An 8,976-nucleotide genomic window follows, 5' to 3' on the forward strand; every position below is an offset into this window, starting at 1 on the left:
CTTGGACAATGGTTAACTGACTGCTAGACAGGTACTGCCACAACTGAAACAAGACAACATCATATCAGCCCAAGAAAAGCCTAGGTAAATTCAGAGACCTGTGTTGTCACCTTAGTACAAAAGCAGGAGGAAGGACACTGAATTTTGACTTCTAAAAAAAAAATAATTTAAAAGAATAAGATATTTTATTCAGCAATTGTCTAAAATTATAAGTAAAAATCAATACAGTGATAGCACAACCTAATAAAAGGCAGCCATAGAAAAAAAATTATATAAATGCTGCCTCTTTGCATCATCATCATACAGGAACCTCTGCTCAGACTGTGTTTCCCCTGAGGAATAAAGCTACATGCGCAAAAGCCTCTTGTGATAGAGTGGATTAGAAGATGGAAAAAAATCCCCAGTACTTTCCCCTTATAAAAACAGAATTTAGCCCTTCTAAGATGCCAGGAAAATGGCTCATGAAACCAGAAAACCTTGCAAAGGGTATGAAGGACTTGAATAGCTCCAGTGTGTTTGATATATTGGCACCAAAATTCTGTTTCCACCACAACTTCTGCCACAGATCACCACACTTCTTAAGAAATGTGGGCCACTTGAAGCGACATGAAAGCAGGTTTGAGTTGCAGTGGAGAACTTTAAGTGACAGAACAAATGAAGCAACAATAAGTTATTATTATCTTATGTGAAAGGGCAGGAAGTATGGGTGAAGGGAATCACTTTCTTCTCTGTTGTAATAACCACAAATCAATTTCCTGGCACCACTCAATGAAGAATCATAATTACACTCTTCAGAAATTGTTGTCCTGGTCCATAACCAATTACCACACTCATTCCAAGTGAGATTTATATTCTTTACTGGCGACTTTTTCTACATCGCACAACAATGAGACAGGAAGTTCTGGAAGTCCTGCGATGTACCAGATCCACCTCTGCAACAGATCCATATCTTCTTTTGATGACAGAAAGTTACCCAGAAATTACAAGTAGACTTAAAATAAAAATTCTGTGTTGAAGGAAATAATCTTCACATTGTCAGAAATCCATTAAGGAAATCAATTTAAGTTTAGCTGCTGAAGCAGTGAATCTCAGTAAATCATCTTCACTTCTTGTTTCTCATTCCCTCCAGGGCTATTAGCAGCAAAATTGAAGTCTAATTTCAATGCCACTTTGGCTGCTCTAGTATGCTTGATCTGAAACCTCTATGGAGTCTACAGAAAAACAAAGGTAATCAGAACACTGGGATTAGATTTTATGTTTATATTACTATACAGAAGGAGGTTTGGTTTCAACTTCAAGAAAACAGCTACCTTATTATGGATGACATTTCCATACATTGGCTGAAATGGGTTTGAGTGTCTGGTATATTAAACCAGCCATTTCCAAGCAGAAACTCACAGAAGACAGGGTGGAAAAATAATTTCTGACTGACATTTCTGTAGTGATACTGCCATCGGACTGCAAAAGTGGTAAGCAAAAGGGGTCAATTCCTCCAGGTTTCATTTGCTACTGCTGTCTAGGAAAAAAAGGTAAAAGATCCAAGGTGGGGAAACAGAGGGGAAACAACACCAGATGAAAGGAAGATGGTGTTACCTCATTTATTTTGGGTCAGTTTGTCTGGCCATTTGTAATTTTATAAGCAGGATATATGCAACTTCAAAGTGAAAAGGAATTTTTAATTGATTATCACAAAAACAAAAAATTCAGTAACTTTAACAAGGTGACCTAAAACTTCTTAACAAACACAAGCAGAGCTTCTTGTTTTTTTCCACTAGTATTGCATCTTTTCAAACAGGTATTTCTCCTCTAGTCTTTACCTGGGATCCTGGAATGGCAAAGGGGAAAGGTTGCAGTACAACTTATAGAGACACCAAGGAGAGATAAAGGTGTAGGAACAGAATGTATATTGGGCCTCAAATACATTTTGTCAGGCCTACATGGATTCTGTGCAAATTTGAGATCATTCTCAAAATCAAATTAAAACCAAAAATGTGTAAATAAAAAAGTTAATCATTGGTTCTGCCAAGAAGTCACATTAAGTGCTTCATGTTGTTCTGAGAGACTAAGTAGGTTGCAACCAAGCTGTATACAATAGGATTTATTTCCATTGAAGCATTTCACAAGTATTACAAACTTACATATTTTTAACATCTTCTTGATTAAAGACATAAATGATAACTTTCATTTCAATCACCTCAGGGTAGCATATACACATTTGAAATACTAATGTTTGGTACAGCAGTCAGGAAGTATTCTTGTTAATTTATTTAGAAAATTGTGACTGTCCTGATTGTGACTTGGGTGTTGCCTGTCAGATAGCAAGCCTGATCATCTACATGTTGAGAATAGTTTGACTGATGTGTATCTTCTTCTCAGACTCAAGTAGATGGATGTTAAGAGAGTCAAGTTCTCTTTTTTTTTTCTTTTTCAAAATTATTTGCAAGAAACAACTTAACATATTTAATTTTATTTGTAAGATGTTTATCTGTACATCTATACTTCCAGGTTGTTATAGAATGGGGATGCCTTAGATTTGGATAGCTTTATGCAGCTGTTTGCTGTTACCCGAAGCTTTCTGCTGCATGACACAATTCCTAAATAACAGAAGGATTTGGAAGGATGGCTAGTCTAGAGATTCATACAAGGTTCTAATTTCTTATGAAAAGGAAGAAGTGAGAGGATACTTTTTCTGTGAAACTCTTTCTCAAGAGTCAAAATTAGTGCTTAAATTTGTTATTATCTGTCACATGAGAAATAAATTGTCCTTTATTGTGGATATGCCTATTCTACACCATAAAGCACCTAAACTTATTGATTGGAGGACCATGACATCCATGAGGCTGTAGCCTTGCTAAGCAGAATTTGCATTTAATTTTATGTTGCCAAATTCCATGAAGCCCATGTACCTGTAGGGAAATTCAGTTCCTTTTGCTGAGCCATAAGTAGCTCTTTCTGTGCCTTATTTAGTTGTGCAGTATCTTAAAGCCCTTTGAAATCAATAGCTTCCATTTTGGCATACAGCTGTGCTCACTAGTGTCTATCTTTCTCTATCATCTCAGTTACCAAAAAAGAAGAGAGCATCATTTCCCTCCAATTCTTACCAACAGCATTTTGAAATAGGAGAAGAATAAGTAGTTCACAAGAAAATTTTTCTCATTCCAGTAGAATCATACGTAATTTGCCTGAAAAGACTGTGGTCATTGCAGTGATTTTAATTAGAGAAAGATGCTCTCTAAAAATACCTTTGAACAGTGCTTCATTCTTTATTTGCTGAACAAAACAAAATTGTTTCTAACCAAGTCTCAGACCCAAAGAATTAAGTCCATATTATTTCTGTTTATAAATCATTACTCATAATGGTTTTCAGCCAGTAAACCTCCTGATGTTAAGGGGCAGAAACACGTACACATTAGTCTGCTCCAGATACCACTGCTCTCTATTAGCTCAACAGCTTCTGACTATTCAATATGCAGTTTTCTTGCAAAATTTGGAGTGCTTTGTATTGAAAAACTAATCAAGTATCACAAATATGTAATTTTTCTGATTATGTTGAAATTCTGTGTTAGAATTAGTATCTGTTCTTTTCTCAGTAGCTTTCCTATCTTCCCATATTGCAAAATAAATCTGTGCTTTCTTAATATTCTTTAGAGTTACACAAATGTTGATGGCATGGTTACAAAATTTAAGCTTACACTACTTCCGAGGTAGATCCAAGATTTTTTGATCAGTGATAATTCAGAAATATCACAAATTTATAATAATGTAGTAACATTTCCACGTTGTTAATGAACCCACTGTAATTTCCACATAGTTCCTAGATCAACTTTGCACAATAGTTTGCTTTACTCCTTAAATCATTCAGTTGCTTGCTTTCAGTCTTGCTTGCTGTGAGCTTTATTATTCTCTCTAGGACATTACTAGGAAATTTTTGGTCCTGGTAAATTGAACAAACTGCTATAATCCCAACCAATTCTCATATCACCTGCTAAAATCCTACTTCCCATCTGCTTTGGTTCCTGCTGCTACTGTTTCCTCTTGTTGGACAAGACAGGTATTCTTAGCTGAGAAGACAGAGCTGTTTGTTGGGAAGAGGAGATTCCTCCCTGCCAGCTTCTCACCACAGCCCTTACAACTTCTTTTCAGTTTCACCATTATCACCCACATTTAGTAATAATTGGTACCAGATAAGAGTGTGTCTGGCTTTCTATTGCTGATTTGCATAATAAATAATAGCACATTCAAAACTCATAGGGATCCTTTTGGACTGTGAGCTGTTTGCATTACTCTATTCATTTCATATAGTAAAATTCAAATAATATTAATTAATTTTAATTCTAGAAATCTAAAAAACACTGTTAAATCTCAGTTAGGGAGGACTGTAGACAGCTGTTTTATTACATGGATGGTAGGCAATGGGACTCCTACCCAGAGGCTGTATCCAAGGGAGGAAGTAGTACCAAGTGAGAGGAACAGTCAGTGGCCTTGAACGCCATTATTGAAATTTCTGTGGCAAATACATTTCAGGATGTTTATTTTTATTGTAAGTATGATATTACTTATCTTTTGTACATCCATTGCAGTCCTTAGATAATCAATATATAATTGACAGAATGGCTTTGTTTGGAAGGGACCTTAAAATTCATCTCATTCCAACACCCCTGCCAGGGGCAGGGACACCTCCCACTTGATCAGGTTGCTCCAATTCAAGGTCCAGTGAAGGCCCAATCCAACCTGGCCTTAAACACTTTCAGGAATGGGGCATCCATAAGTTCTCTGGCCAACCACTTCCAGTGTCTCACCACCCTCACAGTAAAGAATTTCTTCCTAATATCTAATCTAAACCTACTGTCCCTCATTATGAAGATATTTCTATCATGTGTATAGTAAGTATAGAGGTGCTAAGGATAATTTAAGTAGAATTCATTGTATGCTATTATATTCTGTTAGTACTATGTAGTCACATGTTATTTCTACAATTGTTTCTTCATCTCTGATTCCAAGTATGGTAGCTGAAAATGGCATATTTCTCACATAAATCACTTCTGTTACTCATGAGGTCTCTTGAATCTGTGTATTTAAATAGTTCAAATTAGGAAAACAGTGATGTTTTGACATTTAGTTTTTTGAATATGCTTTGATAATAACTAGTAGCAGAAAGCTTCTTGTGTTAGGCAATAAAACAAAGAATTTTTTTCCATAAGCGGAATGTCATGTATTATCAAACTGAGTCCTCTCTGTTTCTAATAGTTTTCCCATGTGTTTATTTAAAGGGCATTACTGAATCACAGCTTGAATATTTTGATCCCAATTTAGTTTGGGACTTTTATTAGATTTGGGTGAGCTGTCAATTTGTATAATTGTTATTTATTACTATGCTGCTCCTGAGGTATGCATGTGGAAGAGAATATTAATTTTTTTAATTGTTTAGATGACTTTTACTAGAATATTCATCATAATTTTGTTAATAAATACTAGAGATCTTATGATAGCTTGTTAATGAAAACATGGAATAAATCTCTCAGAAGCAAAACTTTGACATTTATTTTTATTCTTTGTATTCTGTAATTTAACTATGTAATTTAATATTCATATGTCTTCATATTGCAACTATTATGGAATAGTTGCATTAAAATCCATGTTCAAGTTACATTTTACACAAATACAGCTTAAGACACAACATTTAAACTCTGTACTCTTTAGGAAGGGTTTACTTGTTCTCCATGTAAACAGTGTTGTACATCAGGCTCAGGACTTACATCTCAGACTCTGATGTTTTATAATGGAGATATCTTTTTAAAATGCTATGAGATCTTGGGATCTGTGTGTTTTCCAATAAATCCTTAAAAATCTTCAACTCATCAGAAAAGTTTTAATTTTGTTAAATGCAATTAAGGGTTTCTCTGTATTAAAGTTTGCAATCATATTTAATCCTTGTTGACCAATGCAGTATCGCTCCAATTCCATAACATATTTGGAAGGATTATCTCCTAGTTTTGAAACAGTGTGGATGCACGTGCTGCTCTCTTGACAGCTTATATATAAATTTTGCACATAGTTTTAGTACAGCCTTGGATAAAAATGGAGAAGACCTTCAGAAAATACATAAACCATTAGACATCTGTGTCAAAGCTTGCAGGGATCCTTGAAAAACTGCTACATCTAAATGATTTTTCAAACTTAATAAAATTAAATTGGAAATGAGAAAGGAATTAAAAGACAAGAAGATTGACGCATATTTAGACAGAACAACATAGACACTGTAATTCTCTGTCCTACTTAAAGGAATTACATGTCCCAGCCATATCCTATCTTGTGAATTGTCTTCAAAGGTCACCACTGTTTTTCAGTTTATTTGAAATCTTTTTTACTAGGGTGTCTTTCTCCTTTGCTTCAGATACAAGTATTCAGTTTGTCAGGAAAAACATGAATTAGTATCAGACAGAATATTCATGAGCCTTAATCTCTTTCCCAGCATCTTTAGGCAAAAAGAGAGTAAGGATGAGACAAAAACACGGACAGACAGATTATCCTTTGGAGAATGATTCAAAAAAGGAGTTTAATTTAGATTTGTGTTTAAAAATAGCCACTGTGAATAAGCCTTTTTTCTCCACCTCTACTACTTCTGAGATAACATTGACAAAATTTAAAGTCCCTTTAGATGAACTTTAAAGATTCCTTCCAACCCAAATCACTCAATGGTTCTATTAAAAAATTAAAACACTAAAAGAAATGAGCCAAACACTAGCCCAAAAGAGGCATATAAAACTAGGTACTTAAATAATAATGTAAGCATGGATGTAAGTAGAAAACAAACATGTACAATGAAGTAATTTCTCATAAAATAGGAATTTTGTTTTTACTGTGATTCCCCCTTTAAAGAAATCAGGCCTGATCATTCTTTGCAGGATTCTGAAACTTCAGTCAGATTAATATGCTATATTAGCCAAAGATATATATGTTTTCTGTAAACCCCATGGACTCATGGAGCTAAATCCCTACCTCACTCTTTGTTCAGTTTACAGCAGTACATCTGCTTATTGCTGTGTGACATAGACTGTTTTAATAGACGCAAGAATTAATCCAGTATATTTAGAAAAGGATTTAATTTCCCCATTAATATTAAAAACTAAGGAATATTTTTTCAATAGTTAATGTTTTACAAAGAGATAAATTTATTAAATTCAACAAATAAATCCACAAAAAGAAAGAACTTTAGATCAGCCAACCGTTTGTAGTTCAACAATCATGATGAGACCTTTTCTTATAGTATCCTTAGCTCATGAGAGTATTATATGTGTTCATTTTCCTTTCTTTTAATTTATCATGAACATGAAACATGGCCAGTTTTCCCACTGGCAGTCATGTTACATTGTAAAAGGGCTAATTGGTGATTGCAGGATAAAAATAAATCTTCGATTATTTACCTTTACTTCTCACTGACTTTCATCTGTTTTCTTTTCATACAACTCAGCCTTGCACTTCATGAATCTACCTCTCCATACCAGCAATCAGGTTAGCAGAAGCATAACTGGACAGGTACTGCTCATTAGATACTAAAGTTGACTATGCTCCATTCCTTTTGTTGAGTTTTGAGAATTTGTGTCTGACCCTTCCCAATACCTTCAGGATGAGCCCTGTTCAAGCTTGTGATGTTGCCCATTGTTGTACTGGGAGAATTAAGTACCTGTAAGGAAGCATTTTGCTCAGCAGTTAGACTAGTGGAACCTCCTGAAATATGAAAAATTATTGTTGGTAGTGGATTTCTCTTAATTGTCTACTTCATGTGTCCTCTTTTTCTTTCTGATACACTCAGCACCACTCACTACCATGAGCTGGGACATAACAGTGCAAAGGATGCTTATTTTAACCTGATCCTCTTGTCGCAGAGAAAATGCAGCCCACATCTGTCATGGCTCAGATCCTGAAGCACTGGGATGAGGTTATCACAAAGAGCTGTTTCAGGGAGAGAAGTTAGCTTCAAAGGGGTGTTTGCTGGGAGCCACGACAGGCAGTAATCATCTAGCAGAAGGGAACATAAAGTTATAAGTAGGAACTAAGTCTTGCAACAGGGTGCTGCTGTCATAGTCAATAGAACTTTATGGAGTTCTTGTGAAACACAAAAGGCACAAAGCACCAGGGCACAGACAAAAGACCAAAAAAACCCAAAACCAGTGGAGTACTTAAGAAAACAGCTGGCCAAGCCCAGCGTAGACAGATATGTCATCAGGGAATAAAATATTTTTTAAATCTTGGTATATTTCCCTCTTTTTCATGAAGAATTCATAACACATTTTGTAAAAGCTATTTTACACAATGTTTCATAGAGAGGTTGAGCTCAGGTCAGCCCTATTTCTCTTCCATGCAGTTGTTTGATAATCATCTGCTACAAATGCTTCACAGCATATGGTATTCCCAAAAATGCTGTTTCAGTTCCAATAAAGAAAGCCACTTGCTGTTCTTTAAATGCCATTCCAGACAATGAAACTCCAACTCAGCAGTTCATAAGGCATCAAAGACTGATTATTTGCAAAAAATCACTAGGAACTAGTATTTATTTCCTTGCCTGTAATCATTATGAAAGTTGGAATAGTATTATCCCAGTTTGCAAAAGGACTGCGCTGAGATGATTTTGAGGGCCGTGTATCTTCCCCCGCTAGGAATGTCAGTAGATCCCAGGACTAGTACTGGGACTAGTCACGTCAAAGCTTTCATTCCTGTTCTGATACCTCTGGGATTCTTCAATAATCAAATACTTTTTTGACTGGAGGGACACTGGGTATCCATTCTAATTTTGTATTTCAAATGTGAGGTGTTTGAATTTTTTTCCATGTGCAGAGGATTGCACAGATTCCACCTGGATTTAAAGAAAGGACTATAACATCTGCTTGCATTGTGAAGAGGTCCAACAACCAAAGCGACTACCAAATGCTGAGCTAAACTCTACAGTTTTCACAAGTCATCTGTTTCCAGTAAGCA

General features: G+C 35.5%; 1 long non-coding RNA gene across 1 annotated transcript; it reads right to left on the reverse strand.

Annotated features, from left to right (window-relative positions):
- Window positions 1-981: 981 nt before the first annotated feature.
- Window positions 982-8,028, reverse strand: LOC135297987 (uncharacterized). Its single transcript, XR_010359938.1, has 3 exons — window positions 7,869-8,028; window positions 1,311-1,516; window positions 982-1,211 (listed from the first exon to the last, which is right to left on the reverse strand). It is a non-coding gene; the product is annotated as an uncharacterized LOC135297987 (long non-coding RNA).
- Window positions 8,029-8,976: the final 948 nt, after the last annotated feature.

The sequence above is a fragment of the Passer domesticus genome, chromosome 3 (assembly GCF_036417665.1).
Source record: "Passer domesticus isolate bPasDom1 chromosome 3, bPasDom1.hap1, whole genome shotgun sequence".
NCBI lineage: Eukaryota > Metazoa > Chordata > Aves > Passeriformes > Passeridae > Passer > Passer domesticus.